The sequence below is a fragment of the Canis lupus genome, chromosome 32 (genome assembly GCF_048164855.1).
Source record: "Canis lupus baileyi chromosome 32, mCanLup2.hap1, whole genome shotgun sequence".
Classification (NCBI taxonomy): domain Eukaryota; kingdom Metazoa; phylum Chordata; class Mammalia; order Carnivora; family Canidae; genus Canis; species Canis lupus.
In genome coordinates, this window is record NC_132869.1 from 39,796,873 (window position 1) to 39,819,486 (window position 22,614).

Below are 22,614 nucleotides of genomic sequence, written 5' to 3' on the forward strand. Positions count from 1 at the left end.
TAGAAAGAGGGGCACTTAAGAAGGGGTGGGGGGGCTGTAAGTTGGTGGAGTCGGCAGCAGAGGCTGGGAAGTGGCAGCAAGAGTTACCCCAACCAGCACACCTGATCATGACCCTTGGGCCCTAAAGAGGAAGTGATCACACTCAAGCTAAGGAGAGTTGCACGCACCTTCCTTCCAGTGCTTCTGCGAGCACCCAGGTAGGCGCCCCGCAGCACCCAAAGGGTTTTTCAGGCCCATCAAGAGGTGTGTCAAGCAGGTCTTTTCTTCTGGAGTTTATCTTCACAGAAACAGCCTGACATGTGCTTCTGGGCTACTTAGAGGAGGCTGACCCTGTATTTAAGTCTTCCCTTTGAGGATTACGAAGAGAATATGGTTCTCCAATAAGAATGGTTTGGTTTGGTTTGGTTCGGTTTTCCCTAAGCACGCAGCACCCCCAAGCAATCAGCTCTTTCATAGCCCGCGAGCCTTCAGCAGGATACACGGATGCCTACAACCGCCTAGAACAGGGTACTGAGCTCAGGAGAATCAGCTGGAAAAACAGTGGAATAATAGGTGCATTTAGAGTCATTTATGGGCTGAAGCTTGACAGTCTTTGTGCCTCGTTACTGCTGGAGCATCGAGAGCAGAGCGGCGGTGCTGATTCATCAGGAAGAAAGCAGCTCGCTGGGCCTATGAAAATAAACCATCTCTGAAGAGCTTCCAGTGCCCTCAGCAGACTTGCTTTATTTGGTTAAAGCGTCATGTCTAATGACAAAACGCAACAACAATTTCAGTATTTACCAGGACACTCTGGCTTCCAGCCTGCTTCTATAGGCAGTGGGGGTGGTGTGGGGGGACTGCCGGGGCACAGTAATTGGTTGAGAAAGAAAGAATCAGGAAAATTGAGGACATGCACAGGACAGTGCCTGTCTAATGGAGGTGAAGATGAGGGCAGATCTGAAATCGGAGACTAGTGTGCATCCAGAAAGACCGAAGACCCTTCATCGGCTAATAGTAGGATGTGTGAGAAGCACAATAAGGAGCTACTGCGGGGAATTACAGCAAGGTGGAGAGATGAGACATCATGATACCATGCATATAAATGAGAAAGAACCGAATCTCATATATGCTTCTGCAGCTAACTCCCTGAATGAAGTGGGCAGGCGCTGGAGCCATTTCCCCCCTAATTTCTCCATGGCATAAAGTGGCAAAAGTACTTTTTGTAGATGAAGGCTATTTTGATGAGCAGAACAGTCATGGGCTTCCGGTCACAAAGACCTAGGTTTGGAGCCCAGCTCTGCCCTTTATTAGTGTGGGACCTTGGAGAAGGTACTTAATTTTCTGAGTCTGTTTGATAATCGGTAACACAAGGTCACTGCTGCCTCCCTCCTGTGAGATGGTATTTTGGGAAAGCTTGGTTCCATTTCCCATCTGACTCTCTTGTGTTCTAGCTCCAGACACAAATACCCGGGAGAAAGGGCCGGAGTGGGGACTGTGATGCAAGGGACAGGGCCCCAGGATCTGTGGCGTTCCCCTGAATCATATAGCGTGAGGGAGGGGCATTTCTCCAGAAGCGAAGATACCTGGCCGACAAAAGCACAATTCAAACAAAATGAGTTAAAAGGAATTCTTGAACACCTTAGACTGAAGACCAGGTGAAACTGTACCTCTTCAGACGGATATAATAGAGTGATGGCAGCTTTTCCATTTCAAAGAGACCACTCCAGGATTTGGGTCACCCTGACAGCATCGTCCACATCTCCTGAGAGGAGAGCCAGGAACCCATCGTGAGGTTTCCCCAGCCTAAATACCCACCCTCCCTACCTCCAGGTCCTGAAGGGCAAATGAAATGCCTTCTGCTGGGCAGTGGAACCCATAGAGCCATGTTTCTCTGACGATTGCCTTGTCCTGCCTCCATGAGTGAACATAGCTCTGTAGACCTGGCTGCTCCCCTTAAAGAGTCAGGTTGGCAGCTCTGGGCCCCTCGGCAAATGGATGAATGAGAACAGGTATGGGCTCTCAGCAAATGCTCCTTCAGGCCTGGTTAACAGGTGGGGCCTCAGCTTGCTTGCTCTGTCTTTTCAAACAGCACCAGGACCCTCAGGAAGAGCGGAGTCCAGGCCAGAAGGCAGGCCAGGGCTGAACTGGGGTGAAGAGGAAGAAGGGGGAAGCCCCTTGGCTTTCTGCTTCCAGGGGTCAGTCTGTGTTCTCTTGGATCATCTGAGCCCTGGGGGGAAGTAGGCCAAGAGTTTCCTGGGGGAGAAGGCAGCTGCCTGCCCAGGTACAGGTTACCGTAGTCACTGTCTAGGTCTTTCTGGTTCAAGCTTCTTAACCTAGGTGTACCCTCGCCACCTGACCAGTGGCTGGGTGCTTCTGGAAAGAGGCTCATTTGTCTCTCCATCTCCCCCTTCCCAGCGTGGGCCTAACCACCTCTCACCACGCCCAAAGGAGCAGATTGCCACAGAAATGATCTGTGCCTAAGGTCTAACGGCACATGAGGATGACCTATTTTTTTACCCTTCCTGGGCAGGTGGAAACCCAGAAAGGCTACTGGAATGGTTAATTTTATGTGTCAACTTGGCTGACCATGGGATGCCCAGATTAAACATTTCTGAGTGTGTCAGTGAGCGTTTCCAGATGAAGTCAGCATTTGGACCAACAGACTCAGTAAATTGCCGTCCCTAATGTGAATGGCATCATTCAAAGCATTGAGGGCCTGCAAAGAACAAAAGGCAGAGAGGAAGGAAGAATTTGTCCCTTTTATTTAGCCTCACTCTTTTTTTTTTTTTTTTTTTAAGATCTTATTTGTTTATTCATGAGAGACCCAGAGAGAGAGGCAGAGACACAGGCAGAGGGAGAAGCGGGCTCCCTGCGGGGAGCTTGATTCGGGACTTGATCCCAGGACCCTGGGATTATAACCTGAGCCAAAGGCAGACACTTAACCACCCAGGTGCCCCTGGCCTCACGCTTTGAGCCTGAATATCTCATCTCTTCTCCTGTCCTCGGACTAGAATTTACACCACAGCTCCCCTGGTTGGTTCTCAGGCCTTTGGACATGGACTAAGTTACCCTCCTGGGTCTCCAGCTTGCAAATAGCAGATCACGGGACTTTGCAGCCTCCATAATCATGTGAGCCAATTTCTCATTTTAGATGTAGATAGATAGATAGATATTTGGTCTGTTTCTCCAGAGAATCCTATTACAGCCATCCTCTTGGCCACCTTGAGAACTGTCAAAGTGTGTAAGGTTGTAAGTCTTCCAGCTGTGTCAGCAGTTTCACTACTGCATTCACCAGAAGCTAAAATCTCACCATGCTAATCAGGTTCCTCACCTTCGTGCTCAAGGAGTTGTGTACAGATTTGTGTCCAGGTTCTAGACTAATCGGGAAGGGGCTGCGTCGGGGGAGTAGACAGATGGAGAGGTACTGAGGGCCAAGTCAAGTGTGACCTGGAAAGCAGGTCATGGGACTCCTGAGCTAAGGGGTGGAGATCTGAAAGCAGTAATAAGGGAGCTGAACTGAAATCAGAAGCCAAGAGGAGGAAATGGTGTATGAAGAAGCTTTAATGGAAGGTGAGTCTAGGGGTGGCTAACAAACCCGAGAGAGCTGCTTTTTTTTCTTTTTTCCAGGGCACACGTGTGTTTAGAAGAGTCAGACCAGGTGAGACAGAGATGTAGAACTGGTTCAAGGCTGGAGAGGGCCGAGGTGAGGACACAGCGCTGGTTTCAGATCCTAGAGGCTGAGACCTGGGCAGCTGGGGGGTGAGGGGTGGGAGCACCTGATAGACGTTGGGCAGCTGGCAGCCTCGGGGATTCTTAGCCTGCGCTACAGGCATCCAAGAACACCTGCCACACCTGAAGTTACCTTTTAAGGAAAGTGGCCCAAACCGGTTCTCCCCTGTGTCTGTGGCTATTGCTTATGACATGTTTTGAGTGAAACCGACTCAGTGCCCTCACCATAACTGGCTTTACCGGGCGCTGATGCCAAGCTAAAGGCAACCACCCATGAACCGGCCATGCCAACGGCCTCTGAGATGGCCTGGCAAGAAATCTGCCCAGTGAGAGCACTTTGTATTGGCCGTTATGGGTGGAACTGTGTCTTCTTCAAATTCCTATATCGAAGCCTTAACCCTTACTTCCTCAGGATGTGATTGTTTTGGAGATAGAGCCATTAAAGAGGCAATTAGGTTAAAATGAGGTTGTCCGAGTGGGCCCTAATCCAATCTGACTGGTGTTCTTACAAGAAGAAGATCTGGATGCACACAGAGAGACTCACCAGGAGCATGTGTGCAAAGAGGAGAGACCACATGAGAGGTGGCTGTCCACAAGCCAAGGAGACAGGTTTCGGGAGGAATGAAACCTGATGACACCTTGATCTTGGACTTCCAACCTTCAGAACTGCGAGGAAATAAGTTTCTGTTGTTTCTATGGTATTTTGTTATGACAGCCCTGACACACTAATACATGCCCAATTCAGTTCTCCCTTTGGGGGAAACTAAGTGCAGGGTTAGGATCACTCACAGTTCAGTTGGAAGTACTGGAGTCTCAACAGAGCCCAGCTGAGAAGACACGTCTGTTCTGACCTTGCATTCTTCACTCAGCTGGCAACCAGTCCTCACCACCAAAGATCAGCTGTGCTCGTCTCTTGCTTGAAACATGATGGATAATGGTTAATACACAGGAACCCACTGAGGGGCAAGGCCAACAATTCAGGTAATAGGCTCAGCGCCTAGGCTGGGCCAGGCCAAAGCTGACAAAATCCCAGGCTCTGACCAGGAAGAGGAGGCACTCTAAGAAAGAGAAACAGAAGATAAATCCTAGGATGTCAATGGGGCTCTCCCTAGACTTACAGACTTAGGAGGAAGCATGTGTGTCCCAAATCAGCACTGAGCCAGTGGTAGGGTCCACAGAGAGTGGATATTTGAGTCTTGGGGCTGCTGAGGCTCTGCGAGGGACCTTAGAGGGAGAATGTCTCTGTCAGTTAGAGGTGGATAGCTCCTGGTGAGGACGGGGCTGCCCAGTGGTGGTGTAGACTCCGACTCTTTAGGCTGCATATCACCTATTTGTTTTCCTTTTCTTCTCACAGAAAGAATAAAATTAGATTTCTTTTTCTATAATCAGCTTACATAACAGCGAAGCTAGTTGTAGTGCATACTTGTTTTTCTCTCTTTCTTACAATGTTTTTATAAGTATATTTTAAAACCATTTGGGGGAATATTGGTATTTCGTTACTCCACAATAGGTTTTTTTTCTTTCTGGACAGATGGGAATCCAGGGGAAGGGAGACAAACTCCAGTTACCCTTTCAAATGAATTCTGGCAACTGTGTAAAGGAATTTAAGAGCATGCCAAGCGTCCAAGTGGATGGTCAGGCAGGGTGCAGAAAAGGCTCCTCGCATTCTACAGGCTCCCACATGTGATCTGCAGTTTTACTTTGCCGGCTCTGCTTTGCTTTGATTTTCTTGATTTGCTCAGTGTGAGGAAGGACCAGCAGGAGGAATGGAAGAGGGCGAAGGGAGGGGCATGCAGGACTGAATGTGCAGAATCAAGAGGAGCATCTCCATCACTCATGATGTAGCTTGTCCTTCCCCGTCTCTTCTCTCACCCCCTGAAGAATGGGCCAATGTCCTGGGGCCGTGTGTCTGGGGCAGGGGGAGGGGAGGGGAGGAAGGGAGGAGATGGGCAGGGAATGAATAGAGTGTAAGAGTAAAGCTGGTTTGCAATGGACCATGAGAACCTCAGTTCCAAAGGGGGCCCAGAAGAGCGCAGAATCTTGCCAACACCTAAATTTATTTTTGTTCTGCCCTCCTGGGAAAGAAACTAAGATATCTGGAAACCTCCAGTGGTCCCAGGGCAAGAGGCATCAAGTAGACAATCCGCCTTGCACCAGCTGGGCTGTGATGGCCAAACAGCTGAGGATTCTTAGGGACAAGGGGAGGCAAGCCTTGGGGAAATAGAGTTGGCCCCATGGACCCCAGGACATGTGACATAGAGTCTCTTGTCAAGTTTTCTTTTGTGTGTGTGTGTTTTTTAAGATTTTATTTATTAGCACTGAGTGTTATTCTATATGTTGGCAAATTGAACACCAATAAAAAATAAATTTATAAAAAAAAGAAAAAGAAAAAATATTTTATTTATTTGAGAGAGAGAGAGAGAGAACAAGTAGTGGGAGAGGGAGAAGCAGACTCCCCACTGAGCAGGGAGCCCGACACAGGGCCCGATCCCAGGACCCTGAGATCATGACCTGAGCCAAAGACAGACGCTTACCAACGGAGCCACCTAGGCACCGCATCTTGACAAGTTTTCTAAGAACACATACCTAGTTCCTGTCCCGGGAGGGAAAATAAACATGATCGTTCTTATTCGTGGGAATTCCCAAGAGGTTGTTTGTTCGATGGTAAGAAAACAACTTTAGATATGTAAATAAGCTTCATAGCAGAATAAAAATCTTCAATAAGGGAGCATCAACTCTTAATTCTGATTAATTTGGACATTTCCTGTGCTTATAGATAGAGAGGTAAGGTGACAAGATGATCTCTTGAGGATTCTCAGATCTATGGTGCTGTAATTTTCTCTGGGTTGGGTGATATTCCAATTGTCCTACCTGAATTTAAGACAAAGGAAATGAGTGCCGAGTAGCTTTCTTATTATGTGTTCTTTTTTTTTTTTTTTTTTTTTTTTTTTTTTACTTATTATGTGTTCTGTGTAAATACGTGGGTCACGTAGGCTACTGTACTGTCAATCTGCTTGCCTACACATTTAGTTTTCACTCTGATGCAACCCTGTGACCATGCATTTCGAATGACTTAAATAAAGATAGTTTTTAAGGCTTGCATGTATTTCTGTAGAGGCATGAAAGAATGACCTCTTTAAAAGCACCAATTCCTTTGGCAGCGATTCATTTCGGGGGCTCCCCACGGGCTGCACCAGTTCCATGTGTTACAAGGGTATGTGAAAGGCTGAGTGTAGGGCTGTTTAAATCAGAGTTTGTTAGAGGAATGTTGCGGAAGCAGCAGTGCCAGGGGAGCAGTAATCAAAATCCAGAAGGCAGCCGGTGGCACGTTACACTCAGCACCAGAAGCCAGGGGACCAGGAGCCCATCTGCCCACATGCCACCACAGCTGCCCCGTCTCCTCTAGGAGAACCAGATTTCACAGTCGACGCACACAGCTGAGTTTAGGACATTTGTCCTGAACTTGCAACGAGCATATGAAGCACAGAAGACAGCCGGAGGCGGTTGCACAGCGACCAGCAGAAGGCCCAGCCCAGTGTGGAGAAAGGGAGCCGAAGAGTTTGCACTGCAAAGCAACCAGGAGTCAGTAAAAGGATAGGGTGCCTACAAACCCTAAAGGGCAGAGAGGGAGGAAGTTCTTCCAAGTGGGATGGCCAGGCGCAAAGAGCCCTAGAATTGCAGTCAAAGGGCTTGGCCTCTGTTCATGAACCACCGGCTGTTTGATCTTGGGAAAACTGTTTAACCTCTTCTTAGCACTGCTTCCTCAGCAATAAAAAGAAGAGATGGAAAGAGAAAAAGCAACCAATCCTGAGCACTTGCCACGAGCAAACGCTTTACACACACCTTAGATCAACGTCATGTCGGGGATATGATTGTCCCCGTTTTACAGATGAGGACTCGGGAGGCTTAAAAGCGACTTGCCGCAGAAGCTCAAAGGGATTAAGGGATCCCAAGTACACTTGGTTCGTACGTCATCGAGTGGGGAATTTGCACCCAGACCTACCTGGCCGAGGTCCAGGCTCTTGCCACTATAAAATGCCACCCCTCCCTACCTTACAGAAGTGAGAGTTTAAGGAGTAGAGTGTATGTGAAAGCATTTTGACAACTGTGAAAAGCTTAGAGATGTAAACAATTTTTATTATTTAAAGTCAAATCTCTCCAGACAAGCCCGTGATGAGATAGTGGAAAATTGTGGTTCAGAGAAATGTTCTCACTTGCCAAGTCAATGACACTCCTTCCCAGATCACTAACAGTAATAAAGTGAGTTAATGACTGAATAAAGCTTTTAATGGTGGGTTGGGCTAGATGACCTCTAAGGTCCTGCCAAGTCAGTATTTCTGAGAATCGGGAATTTTATCAAAGCGGTAAGAATGCAGCCCTGTGCTGAATCTGACTTCAGAGGAAACTGGAAAGTCAGCAAAATGTTTCCTTTTTGTCCCTCATCTCATCGCTCTGTGCTTCCCCCTCCATTTCATCCCTCTTGCCAGGCAGTCATCACTCTCAAGGCTCTCCTTACTTAGGGGTTGTGTGCCACAGAGGAAAGGAATTTGATAAATGAATTCCGACTAAGGGAGATGAAAGTCACTTTTGACTATTGGCTCCAGCATTGAAGGCTTTGTGATCTGCGAGTTTGTCATTTAACCTCTCTGGACCCTATATTTGTCATCAGTAAGATGAGTCAACTGGTCTTAGAGATCATTGTAGGAATTCACCAATGTGGCCTGTAAAGTGCCCAGCACTTAGTTCAGACCCTTACAGTGTGAGTTCCCTGCAATCTTCTGGATGCGCTGACTGTTAGCAGAGTGTGACAATCTTCCAAGAGGTGTCTGCATATTTAAAAAATGATCCCTAGAGAAGGCAATTCAGTACAGGGCAACGTCCAGTCCAATGATAGATTTTTTTTTTTCCCAGCAGCGAGACATCTGGGTAGGAGAGATAGATTGGGGGCAGGAGGGAGAGAGGAATATGGGTAGATGGGACTTCCCTGGCCTTCTCTCAGTTTACTCCATAACTCATGCTATTCTCGAGCGCTGTATTCCAAGACCAATGCAGATGTGACAATGTGAGACTATTTCCTGACTTCACTTGATTAAGTTTCAATTATGAACACTCCTTTTTCTCATGCCAGAGATGTTTAAAGAATGGTAACTGCATGTGGATAATCGGCTAAGCCTGAAAAGTTGTTAGTTATTTATATAAAGAAATCGTTCCAAGGATTCAGATGTTCTTTGTCCAGAAATGGACCATCCATGGTTACAACAAATTACTGATGGGTTTAAAAAACACCAGTCTGGGGAGAGGAGGAGTTTGGAGTTGAATGCCTCTCAGTCCTTCCTCTAGGAGGTACCACCCAGAAAAAAATTTAAAATCTGGCTGGTGAAGCCTGGATTTCTTTGGATTCTAGTAATCTTTTGTGTTCTGTACTTACTTTTAATAAGCTGGTACTGTTAAAGAAGTGGAGAGTGTCTTCTCACAGCTGTCGAGTGCAGGGATTTTTCTCTTGTTTACTCCTATATTACTGGTGTCTAAAACAGTGCCAGGCAATAAACGTTTGAGAAACAAGTGAATTGTGAAGGTGATACTTATAAGCAGCAATTCTTCAGATTCACAGTAGAGATGCATTTTAGCAGGCACTTGATTAACAAATTCTTAGAAATATAGTTGAGGTGGCATGAGTTCTTTGATTTTCTTTTTTTCCCTAGGCTTAAGGATACTTAAATGCTATTGCTAAGAACTCCTGTATGTGACACAGAGCCTTCCATTATAGCCTTTGCCTTTTTTCTTAATAAACAATAAATAATTCCCTGGAAACATCTGCTCTTTATGGGTAATTGGAGAAATGTTTACTTTGGTGAGAGGATGAGAAAGATGTGAACTTTTAACTTTTATTCAATTGGTAAGTGAAGAAAAAAAAGGAGAAAATAATAAACTGGAGAAGATAAATATTCTGGCAAGCTTTCAAAAAATGAAAAAGCAGTATAGTTTAATACAGTCCCAAAACTTCGTAGGTTTCAGCTCTTTTTGGCAAAAATGCTTCTTAGGTCAAAACAGAGGAAATCGCTAAAAGAATTCACAAGGCCTTCTTAGATATCAAATAGCATTTTAAAACCATCTTATTAAGTGAAAAGAGTTGATAATCATGATTGAATGCCCTCTGAAGCCCAAGATTAGGAGACAAATTGCGGGAAGACCACATTTTGCATTCTGCTGAAAACCAAACATTTGAAAATAGTTCTAAATAGTTGATTGAATACACAGTTCTGCTATCTATATAGCTCCCTAACATACGTATATTGTTTCGAAAAACAACAGAGCAAGTTACTGCACATTTTTAGATTAAAAGGGAAGGAGGCTCAGCATTCAAAAATAATTTTGGTTTCTAGGGACCAAAACTCCATTTGGGTTGGGTCTCAAGGGGAAGTGGGGGTGATATAAAAATTGATTTAAGTAATTTATCTGTGTATTTCAATGACTATATATTAAAAATAGTTCTTTCACTTCATAACTACTCAGAAATATGTGCTCCCTTAAAAAAATTGTGTTGTTGTTTTAACTAGACAGGAAGTTAAAATACCAGATTGTCTGGTTCAATACCAGACACCTGGCAAACCTATTATAACTTTGTCGGTTCTTCTCATTCTTTCCCTGGAAACTGTGAATTTGTTTTGTGCCACCTGCGTGGGGGGTGGGGGATGGGAGATGCCCACCACACAGGTCCCAGGCAGGGGCCTTTCCCCAGGAAAGCAAGGCCACCAAAGCCAAAAGAGGGGACCCCCAAAGCAGTGGCAAACTTGACAGCGAAGTGTAGAAGCTAGGCCCTAATTCTAAGGGTTAGCCTTCCAAAGGCAGAGCTGGGTCCAAACGGACAGCTGTCCAACCGACAAGTATTAAACTCAGCGAGAAACAGACAGAGCAGGAGCCAGGAAGAATTCCAGAGCCAGGCTGTGATTGGCCATCTCCATCTTCTGGGCAGTCCCCGAGCCACTATGGCCCATCCCTCAGCTCTAAAGGTAATGGTGACAAACGGATTCCTTTGAAGATTCCTTTCATGCTGTGTTAGGACCTCACTTAAGGATAGTGATTTGGTGACCGATGACCCACTGTTCTCGGTGAGTGGTCCAGGCAGGATGGAAGCTGCCGGGTCTCCCCTCAAAAGGAGTGGGTGCATGGGTCCTGTCGTAGACCAGTGGACTTGGCTTAAAGAAAGGCACCCAGAACAGGTGGCCAAAGCAAGGAAGGACTAAGGTGAGTCTGGCGTGGTTGCTGAGGGGCAGAGAAAAAAGGAGGTCAATGAAATAGGAGACAAGAGTATGGAGAAGTAGGTTAAATAGGCAAAGTAGGAAGTAGCCTCAGGGAATTTTGGAGATTGGACCAGACCTGATACAAGGAGGTGAAGATTGTACTAACAAGATTACCAACCAGGGACTATATTACACATTGTTCCGTGTCTCATGGGGGTGGGAATAAAGAATCTCAGAGAGTGGGCTTTCATACTAATTGGTGGTTACTAACTTTCCTTCTAAAAAAGGGTGATAGGTCCACTAACTGCAAAACTTTTACTAAGGGTACTGTGCAAGTTAGGGGCAGAGCTGAATTGAGGGGGTGTGTGTGGATGAAGGGTAGTAGAAAACTGGGAAAGAGAGAAACACTATGCTCGCATGGATAATGATGACTGGGGGATGCTTCTGTGTGTTCTAGATTCCTTCCCTCTCCCCAATGAAATCTTCAGCAAAGTGTATTAATCACTGGGGGGTTTATGCCAGTGGATGAAAAGGAGGGGCTGGGAGCACAAAAAGGTGCTGTAGCTGCATCAAAGCAGTGTGTGTTAGGAATAGAGGGCACTCATGGTGTCAGCTGTCATGGTGACAGCTGACAGGGCAGATGGCTCTCTTAGCCTTATGAGACTTTTACCTTGGATGAGATTGGACTGGGGTTCCACCTAGAAACGTGGGAGAAGGCCCAAATGTTCCCCAGGTTAGGGTGGAAGAGGAAGTCTCACCACCACTGGGGATTTAGCAACTTTTCCAGGAGAGTCATCATGGAGACAAGATTCTTGTCTTCCATCAGTATGGAAGCTCCTTGTCTCTGTTCACTGGGGACATCTTTAGGTGTCAGTGAGCTGAATGCAGAAATCAATGAAAATGAGATGAACATACCTGGAGAGAGCAACTGATCTTCTAAAGAGTGTGACTTTCATTATCCCAAAAGGCCCACAGTAGGCTCTTTCAGTTATTAAGTTGGGCAGACCCCCTATGTTGTGGGTTTTTCGAGTTTTTATTTTGCTTTGTTTTGGGTTTTTCTGCTGTAATGAGAATATAATCCCTGCTGGATAAAGAGAACAACCTGGTGATAATAACTTCCAGACTGGAGGGGAGTAAGTAAAGAGTCAGTCCTTATTAAGAAGTAGAAGATCCAATGTTAGTGAAGTGGATTCTTTGTGCCAATAAGTTGTGTTCAGCAATCAAGGATAGAACACATCCCTTCCCCCACAGCCTCCTCCTCAGTCCATGCAAAACAAATTGGAGTGAAACAACACCATCTGCTCATTTCACACTGAGTGAAGAAGCACGTCAACTCCTTCTCAAGGTTAGGAAGTCCAAACTCAAAAAGGCACTCTTCTAGTTATGCAGTAAAAATGCCTCCTGAAAGCAGGAGCTCTGCAAGATTAGAAGAGTCCACTATTTCCCCAAACATGACATTGTAAGGGCTGAGCTGATCAGGGCTAAAAAGCTCAGGGCTTTCTTCCAGAGGTGTCACATGGAGCTTTACTTAGTGGCAGAAAGTCCTGTTTCACTAGCCAATTATATTTCCATGATTTGGAGCCTCTGATTTCGATGAGAATAGCAGTAGACAAGACCATCATAATCACCCTAGTTCTAGCATCCAGTGCTGAGAGGAAGAGAATGAAGCAGAAAGAGAAGTCTTGCTCAATCTGAGATCCTATTTTGTTCTGATATTTTCCTTTGATGTAGCAACCACTCTTTTTTTTTTTTTTGCAATGACTTAAAAAAATCTAAATCCATGATTAAACTCTGTTATTCTATTCAGAGATGATGCTTTGAATTAGAGAAGCAACTTACTTACTCGAGTCTACCCGTATTTACTTTACTCAACTAAGCTCTGGGTTCAGAAGTAAAGATAAGGGAGGGTTCTTACCAAGTCACATGAATGCCTTCACCTTCAGCTTTTGCAAACAAATCTTAAACTCCACATTTCTGACTGCTAGTAAATACTGTTGCTTCTAAGAGAACCCCTGGAACAGTAAGTGGCTGGGCTTGTCTTAGAGATTAGACACTCGCAATACAAAGTCTGAGAAGAGTCAAGTCTCATGCTACGTACAGCACGCCTCACTGGTATGTGTGCTGGCAATTTGCGATCTCCCGGGAGAAACAGGAAATTAATATAAAAGGATCAATTGTGACATGCCAAGTACCAAATAAGTGTACATTATGTAAAATTATATCTTTTTATTCATAAAGCTTTTGTACCAGAGTTTTCAGACTTGGTGAACAAGACCGCATTAACCAGAATTCATTCATCCATTCAACCATCTGTTGGTGTGTCCATCTGCCCAACAAACATTACCCCAGTGCCTACAGCGCCAGCCCTCAGAATTACTGAGACAAACAAGGCATGGTCCCTGCCCTAGTTGGGGAGACAGACCTGCACATCATAATTTGGCAATAAGTGCAATCACAGAAGTGTGTTCAAGGTGGACAGATAACCAAAAAGGAGGGAGCAGTTGGCTATATGAAGCCTGATTGTGGGGGCATGAGGTTCAAGGCAAGAAAAACTTTCCAGAAAAGTTGAAACATTAAAGAGGAGTTGGAAATTACCAGGCACTTTCTAATCAGAGGGCACAGCTTGAGCAAAGGCACAGAGGCATATAAAAAAGCATGGGTTAGCTAAGGAGCTAGAAGCCATGTAATATTGCCGCAGGGTTTTGTGTGGCCATGATGGGAAATGAGCCTGGAGAAGCAGACACAGGCTAGAATAAGACAAACCTTACAGGTGATGTTTAGACATTTCCCTATAGATAATGGGCTTCACTGGTGGGACTTCAGAAGGATACATATTTAGAATAATCTCTATGATGGCGATAAGGAAAATAGAAGAGAGTGAGAGCAAAACAAGAAACCCAAGAAGGGCAAGTTGTCACTGTGTTCACATCATGCTTTTTCAAAAAAGCTTTGTTCCTTTTAAAAATATATATTTTTAGGAGAGTTTTAAGTCCACAGCAAAATTGAGTTGAAGGTCCAGGGATTTCCAGCACACACACACCTTGCCCCCACACATGCATAACCTACTCTCTTTATTGACACCCAAACAAGAATGGTACATTTGTGACACTCAACAAACCTACACTGACACGTATTCACCCAAAGCCCATAGTTTCAGACTTTGTATGTCTAGGCTGAGAAATGGCCAATGTTAGTCAACACAGTATTTTTAATATCATGGATTGCATAGAAACCAGTCATATTTTTACCATGTTTGGTATTTCTGCCACAAGCATTTTCTCTGCAAACATTTTCGCTGCTTAACTAATTGGCCATAAGGCAATCCTGCCATAAAAGATTAAAAAAAAAATAACTGGTTAACAGTTTGGTTTGACAATTTATTGGTTTCATCAACTGGTTGACACTTTGGTTTCATTTCTTCATTGACATAGTACTCCCATTTTTTTACAGTATGTAAATCTGAGTCCTCACAGGGGTCTGTAGAACAGCGCAGAGTTTTGAACCCACATTTACCAAAGAACTTTGGAATGTCCATTGGCAGACATGTGACAATAAGCCAACAAGGCTTTCACAACACAATGCAAGGCTGGGTTACAAATGTGCATCCTAGAAGGAAGAAATTTTAGTGAAAAAAGAAAAAGGTGTAATGCTGGATGAGGAGAAAAATCAACAAACAAAAATACATATATATATGAATCCTATGAATGAAAGACTTTGAAGACAAGTGCTTAGGTGCAACCCACAAATAAAATCATCTATTTGTGCACTATTGCCATGAATCTACACTACACATTTTAAATATATCCAAATATTCTGTATTTCACAATCAAGTCTTTTTAATTTTGTCGCTCATTTTTATGTTTTGTTATGTCCTTTTAAATGAATGTCCTCTTTTATTTTTTTATGATTTTATCTTTTATGGTAAAATTGCCTTATAGCCAATTAGTTATGCAGCAAAAATAAGATAAAAATGCCTGTGGCAAAGATGCTTATGGCAAAGCTATGTAGAACCATTTTTGTACTGGGGCTGAGCACGCTACTGAGTCTGCTCGTGGCCGCTCAGTCAGTCCAAAGGCTGAGGGAATCAGCAGCTCAGCTTCACCCATAAGGCCTTGTGCCTCAATAGCATTCAGTCTACCTGTTTTGAAAACAGATTAAGTGCTAATAACCAAGCTTATCTAGAGTAGAGCTGGAAGCCAAGTTTTGGTGTTCTTATTCCAGTTGTGCTCATCCTTCTCTTTTAATTCAACCGTGCTGCCTCTCAGAGCTGTGCTTGAGGAGGATTTCTCTCCCAAGGTATACAAATATAGGTAAATCACCTATAATGGCCAATCAAGGAAGCTGGGGATATTCAGGAACCACCTCCTAAAAGATAATCATGTTGGCTCATAGATACCATTCAGTATCAGAGTCAGAAGAAGAACAATGAACTATGGTTCACAGAGGACTTTCTATAGTGATTAGGTCCTCGCTATTGTCCATAGTTGAAGTATCTCTGGAAACTGGCACATGTAGACACAGGGATTTGGGATAATCTATGAGAAACTAAACTACTGAGTATTTAGTTAAGAGCAAAATATGTCCAATTCTTTTGAGTTACAGCCAAAGTACCCTACTTGCCATGGTTACCCTTTCTTTCTCTGTATTTAGTTTTTGTGTTGGCAAAAAAAGGATCATGCGATACTGTTATTTTTAATTTGCTATTTTGTCTATGAATAATTCATTTAAAGTAAAATCTCAATATCTTGTGAGCTTATTTTAGGGTCCTAAGCATTGATTAAAATATCAGCCTGTTTAACATACCAGCATGGTGCAAGGCAAACCTCAGGGAAACATCTTTCTCTCTGCGCTGTTACACACTTGTGGTGGATCCCTTGTGCGTCGTATCACACTGCATTTTATTACAAGATTTTCTTCTTGCCACTAACTTTCCGATCCAATTTTTAAAGGGATTTTCGACTTTCTTTCCTTACTGTTTGTTTGTAATTAAAAGAGTTAAACCGAATGTTTTGAAGGTAGCTGTCAAACCAACAGAAATAGCAAAAGTCATTTGTCCTCACCTCATTTTTGTCTTCAAAGCACCACATCTAGCTAGGGGTGAGGAAGGAATGTATGCTGTTGGTAACATAATACTTCTTAGGTGTCCTGCTGAGACTGCCAACACAGTAGCCAAACAACTATAATAATTTCTGGAAGGCATTTGTGACATTGACACTCAGCCCATTATGAACTGCACCAAACCCCTGAAATCATCGCATATGGGTCTGAAAGCTGCTGTCAGGCGATAAAAGCTCTCAATTGTTACTGGCTTGTGCTAGGTTTGTGTTCTACTTGCACATTTCTCTTTGGTCTTTCTGTTTGTGCTTGAATCAGGGCAAAGGTACATTTGGACTCTTGAAATTCATGCCATATTTCTTTTAATCAATACAAATCAAAAGCGGTCTCAGAAACGCCTCGTTGTCAATATGTCCAGCCAAGTCAGAAGTAAATGTCATGTCTTCCGAGGGTTGCATTTTCTCAAGGAAGCAGTGTTCAAGCGTATTTGTTACTTCAATTAGTCTGATTTTAGTGGTTCCGTCCGTGAGCTAGGGCCTCTGGCACTCAGCAGAGTGATTTGATTTCTAAGCTGCTGGTAAGGGACTAAGAACCATCCAAAACGGTAACTCCAGGTCCTGAAAGCAGATGTACAGATCTTGACATTCTTGGCATAACTGCCGGGGAAATGTGCTGGCCTTTGATACAATCTCCATCCAGGACTAGTGGATGTGCTGGTCTTTGATACAATCTCCATCCAGGACTAGTGCCCCTCAGTGTCACACGCCTGGAGAGTCTGACTTTAACCACTCAATTCCCTGAGGATTCTGGAAGGTGACAGGAAGGGTGGTCCTCTTGGAAAGTCTGTACCCCGAAGTGATTCTTTTTCCACTCTACTGCCTTTAGCCGGCAAAAGGTATAGGCTGACAGCCCTGAAGACAGTACTGCAGGGCATGTTTTAGAAATGGAGCATGTTATTCTTAAAGGATATCAATCTTATCTCTTTTCCCCCTCACTTCATCCAGAGGCCATGAAACCAATCTTCCACTGCTCAGATAGGTGAGCTTTGCAAAAGTGTTCACATTGTGACTGAGACTACTTAGGATCTCAATGCAGTAGCAGAAACTGTGGCTTGTATTGTCTACATGAGAGCTGAGGAGCACAGCACCAAGCAGCCTAAACCGGTGTGTTGTATTAAGAGAGGGGTCTCTCTTAATTCCCTGCAGATCTGGCCAAATGTAACATCAAAAAATAAGTATTTATCACCTCCAGAACTTAGAATGCTATCTGGCCTGCATTCCTGCCTCTAGAGTAAATCTCAGCTGTTTACAAAACATAGATTATATTAGTAGGGAATCTTTCGGGTGCAAACCAAATCCACCCGAGCTAAAGAGGAGGATTTATTGGACCAAGACGGAGGCATTTCACCAAACCCAAAGTAGAGCCAAACGACCATGGGTGTAGAGATGCAGCTGTGCCCCAGGAACATGAGACACTGAGGAACTTGGATACTGTTCAAATACTGTCTCGCTCATCACGGCTGAGATTCTGTGTGTCAGCTTCATTCTCTCCTGCTGGTCACTAGTTTTCTCCACATGTTGTAAAACAAGGCCATGGACAGTTTCCAGTTTTAAAAGTTTAGACTTTAAACCACCAGAAAGAAGCTGCTTTCTCTTTCTCTCTCTCTCTCTCTCTCTCTCTCTCTCTCTCTCCATGCATCCTCCAAGTCAAAGAGTCTCTTCCAGGCATGAGTGTGGCCAGAGGATGAGGACAGCATGATGGGCCAGTCTCGGGAAGGGTGTCCACACCAGGCCCAATCCACTGTGGTCAGAAGATGCGATTGCTTTTCCCTAGTGGTAGCTGCAGTGTGAACCGAGGGCTTGGAAGAGAAGGGATGGATGACAGCCAGTCCCACAGGTGTCCCCTGGCACAGCTCAAACAAAAACAACAATGTTGAAAAATAAAAGCAAGGCAAAGATGCATTAAACAAACCAAATAAACACGAAGAAAGTAAAATTTAAGGCCAAAGCCACTTAGCCAAGAGTGTAGTTTTCTTTTGATAAGAGGTGTATTTCAGAATAAAAACCTAACAGTAGGGATGCCTGGGTGGCTCAGCAGTTGAGAGTCTGCCTTTGGCTCAGGTCATGATCCCGGGATCCTGGGATGGATTCCCATATGGGGCTTCATGCAGGGAGGGTGCTTCTCCCTCTGCCTGTGTCTCTGCCTCTCTCTGTGTCTCTCATGAATAAATAAATAAAATCTTAAAAAAGAACCCTAACAGTAATAAATCCTAAACCGTCAAGTAGCAGATTATCAAAAACACACAATAAAACCTGCTAGAACTACTGTATAAGGGAAAATAAATAGTACATCTCTAAACCAAAGAGATGCCATTAAAAAGCTATTTGAATTGATAAAAAAGAGTTCAATAAAATGGTAGGATTAGATAAATACACAAAAATCAATAGCTAGCCTGTTTAACAGCAATAACATATTAAAAATGTGATGAAAAAGGAAAAGCCATTTCTCATAGCATTGGTATAAAAATTATTTAGAAGAATAAATCATAAAGAGTAAAAAAAGAATATATATTAAAGGTAAGTAGAATGAGGGAGAATTGGCATTGACAGGTGTTAGAATGTCTTATATGTAGAGAACTACACAGTGCAATATTGATGCAAAGTAAATAGATGAATGAACAAGATAAATAACCTTGACACAGACTCCGATATACTTTAAAATGTTAATACATAGTAAATGTACCTGCACAAACCAGTGTATGAGGAAAAAAATCATTCAGTTAAGAGTGTTGGGACAACTGGTAGTTATGCAAAGAGAGAGGAGGACACTACCAAAGTTAAGAGTCAATCGAGATTCTGGAAAAGTTATTTGTAGCAAATATGATAAAAGTTAAACTTTTCCTATTTTATTTTTTTAAAAAAGATTTTATTTATCTATTTATCTTCGAGTGAGGGAAGGACAGAGGGAGAGGGACAAGCAGACTCCTCACTGAGCACAGAGCCCCACCTTGGGCTCCTTGAAGTTCTGGATGCGAGGCTCATTGCAGGCAGGGCTCCTCGTGGGGCTCCATCTCACAACCTGGACATCATGACCTAAGCAGAAGCCAAGAGCCAGAAGCTCAATTGACTGAGTCACCCAGGTACCCCAAGCTTTTCCTCTTTTCAAAGCGCGTTCAAATCAATAAGAAATTTAAATCAGCAAAGATTACAAAATAGTGTGAATACCTCTAAAACGAATAATACACTAGGTTAACAAATTGAATTTAAATTAAAAAATTATCTCAAAGGTGGGGCATACAAATTGGTCCCACCATTTGGAATGTCATTAACAATATGTATCAACAAATATGAAAAATATTCACACTCTCGATTCAGTAATTCTTTCTCCAGTAAAGTATCTTGGCAAAACAATTTGAAAAACTTAAAAATGTTACAAACCAATGTACTCATTCCAGTATTATTTGTGTTAACCATGCTACATAAAACAGTGCCCTGTCAGCCTTTATCCCTTTTGTTCTTTGGGAGGGGGCATTTATTATCACCTGACGTTTAATTATTACCATTCTCCACCTCACTAGAATGTAAGCCTATGAGAATTTGCCTACTTTCTTCATGACTGTATTTCTAGGCCCCCGAACTCTGTCCAGCACATAGTAGGAAATTGGTAAATATTTGTGGAATAAATAAACAACACCGAACATCCAACAATAAGAAAATAAAAAAGTGGTTTAGGCAATTATGATTTGTCTACTCAATATACTATTGCAAAGTGTTGCATATGTTTTTATGAACAATATAACAGAAGGAAGTATTTATGATAAGTTTAAGAAGCAGAATTTATAATAATAAATTTAGGAAAGTAGAATATATATTATGATTACAAATTTTCTTACACTAGTTTCTTATGAAGTTAGAAAGTTAAAAACTAGTATAAGAAACTGTACTAGATTTGCAAAGATTACAAAGTTTTTTCTATATATAATTACAAATATAGAAAAAACATTTGTGGAGAGGAATAAAAATGGAAGGAGATACAGCCAAATGTTAAGAATGGTGTGGAGAGAGAGAATACAGGTAATTTTAATTTTACTTGTCTATGTACTTTTGGGCATTTTTCACGTGTTCCATAATATGTATCCTTTAATATTAGGGAATTTGATAAATGCAACGTCAAAAGGGATGGTTTTAAAATCACCAATGACAAGAGGATATGATTTCAAAGGAAAATACTGGCAAGAAGGAAAAGGAGAGCAAAAGTACTAAATATAGGGAGTTACAAGTTAATGTTTTGGCTTATTTTCAGGTAACTAGAGAAGTTCGGGGGGCTTAAGAATGTGAAAATCTATAAAGCTGATTATCCTTTGAGTCACTGTTTACTTCTATTGACCAATTGCATCACCATCCTTAAGTTTCTGTTAGATGTAAATTCTGAAGCCATCGAGTGATTTCTCAAAAATACATATTCTTGGGGCTACCCCTGGGAGTTTATAATTCAAGAAGATTGCAGTGGAGCCCAGGAATCTTTGTGTGTTTAAAACATATTCCCTAGGTGATTCTATATTTGGGGACCCCTGCACTAAGTATTAGGGAGGCTTTCTCTCCTGAGAGCAGCAGTATCCTTGAACTTCAGGAATGGAGGAAGCTCACTCATATCTGCCCTTGGGTCACTATTGCTCCTGCACTGCTCCTCCAACTGCTGTGGTGGTGGCTGTCCACCTGAGGGTATGCGTGCAGACTCTGGAACCCTCATGCAAGGAGCCAAGAGACTGGCCCTCCTCACTTAGGCTTCCATAGACTTATTAGAACACCAAAAGCTCTGTTGGGCTGGGCGAGGCTCCTCACAGGTCACAGTCTTCACCATGATACATTGGCTTAATGTCACCACTGATTCAGAACCTCTCATCTTAGTGGTCATTGTCCTGCAGGGTCTTTTTTTTAATCATGTCCTGCACTGGCTTCCCATTTTAATTTTACTTGATGCAAGTAAAATTGATGCAAGCTCTCAGTGCTTAATCTATTCCAAACATTTCTTCTGTTCCCCCGGAAGTCCCACTGCATTGTAAACAAATGCCTCCACATACCCATTCTCTGCTCAGGCATTGCTTCGATCTCCTGTTTTGTTTTTTAAAATCTGACTTTGTCGGGAGGCCACTTCTGTGGCCTCATTTGTTCAGATCTCAAGTGACCAGTAGGTGGTGTTCATATTCACGTGGGATTCCACTGTCATTTTCCCACCGAATCACTTTTGATTTTGGGGCATTTTGGGGCAGAAACAAAAAATCCTAAGGAAAACAAGAATTCTGTTTGATTTTGGGAATCATGGCATCCAGCTCAGTGTCTTTTGTTGTTGTTGTCATCATATAATGATCGACTTATGAGTCATTTCTCAGATATCTTAAGTGTCAAGTGGCTTATATTCTTTTTCTCCACTCCAGCCACTCCATGCCCACCATCCTGGGTGACTTCATTGGCTTTGTCGATGACCCATCTCTTAGCCACACTGACCCTGCTCTCCTCCCTCTCCCTTGCCACCATCTTCAACACCAGAGAGGAGCTTGCATGGCAGCATACAAGGCAGGAAAATGGCAATTTAGGATAGCATTCCCATTTATTCCTTCTATAGGAGAACCTGGAGAAAGGCAAGTCTCTTTTTTGTTTCCCAATTAGTAGTAAGATTAAGGATACCTTCTGCTGGAGAGTTTCTCAGGGCTAATAGAAAGGGACCAAAACACAGGTAGCTCTTATACTGGACATAAGCTAAAGGAATAAATGAGCTTCTTGAGGTTTTTATGTTACTGAATTCAACTCCCTGGGGAGCAGGCTGGATGTTTGTGATGGTGGTGGGTAGGTGGGTGGGGAGGGCTGTAGCTTGGAATAGGAGCCAGGCTGTCCTCTGGTAATCTCTGTTTTTGGCCATTTCAACTCTGCTGTAGAAAGGATCTTGGTGTGGTGTGCAAGCATGTGTGTGTACGTGCATGCGTGCATGTGTTTGTGTATGTGTGTGGGAGGGATATACAAGCTCAGTGGCAGGCAATTAGATAGAGCGGAGTCCACAGCAGAAAGCAGGAAACTCCCAACATTTCCAAAACATGTAAGCAATGCACCAAAAACTACTGCCTACTGTAAAAGTTTCTTGGCTTCCTTGACTCTTCCGAAACAGTCAACTTCTAGTCTCAAATATGTAGCCTTCTATCTTTATGCTCTTACTGCCTTCCTCACACATAGTACACGTACTCTTGGATCTTGATTGTTCCAATATCTTGATACTCTCATTTTATCCTAGTCATTCTAACCATTCTGGATTCCTTTCCTTCCCTATCTAGATGAGAGCACATGATTTAGCAGTTAAAGAATTCACTTCTCAGCATCCTTGAGTGCCTTAATCCCTTGTCTTTTTACTTCTTCACCCACTCTTAGAAATCCCCAACTCTGGGTCAACCTAGCCATTCACGTTCTCACCTCTTACTATGCATTGCCTTACAAGTACTAGATGGACAAAAATCACAAATGTGTCATTAAGAATTTCAGCTAGGTACAAAAAAAAAAAAAAAGAATTTCAGCTGGACCCCCGTATACTTCCCTTTCTTAATCCCCTCTGACTCTTCCGAACA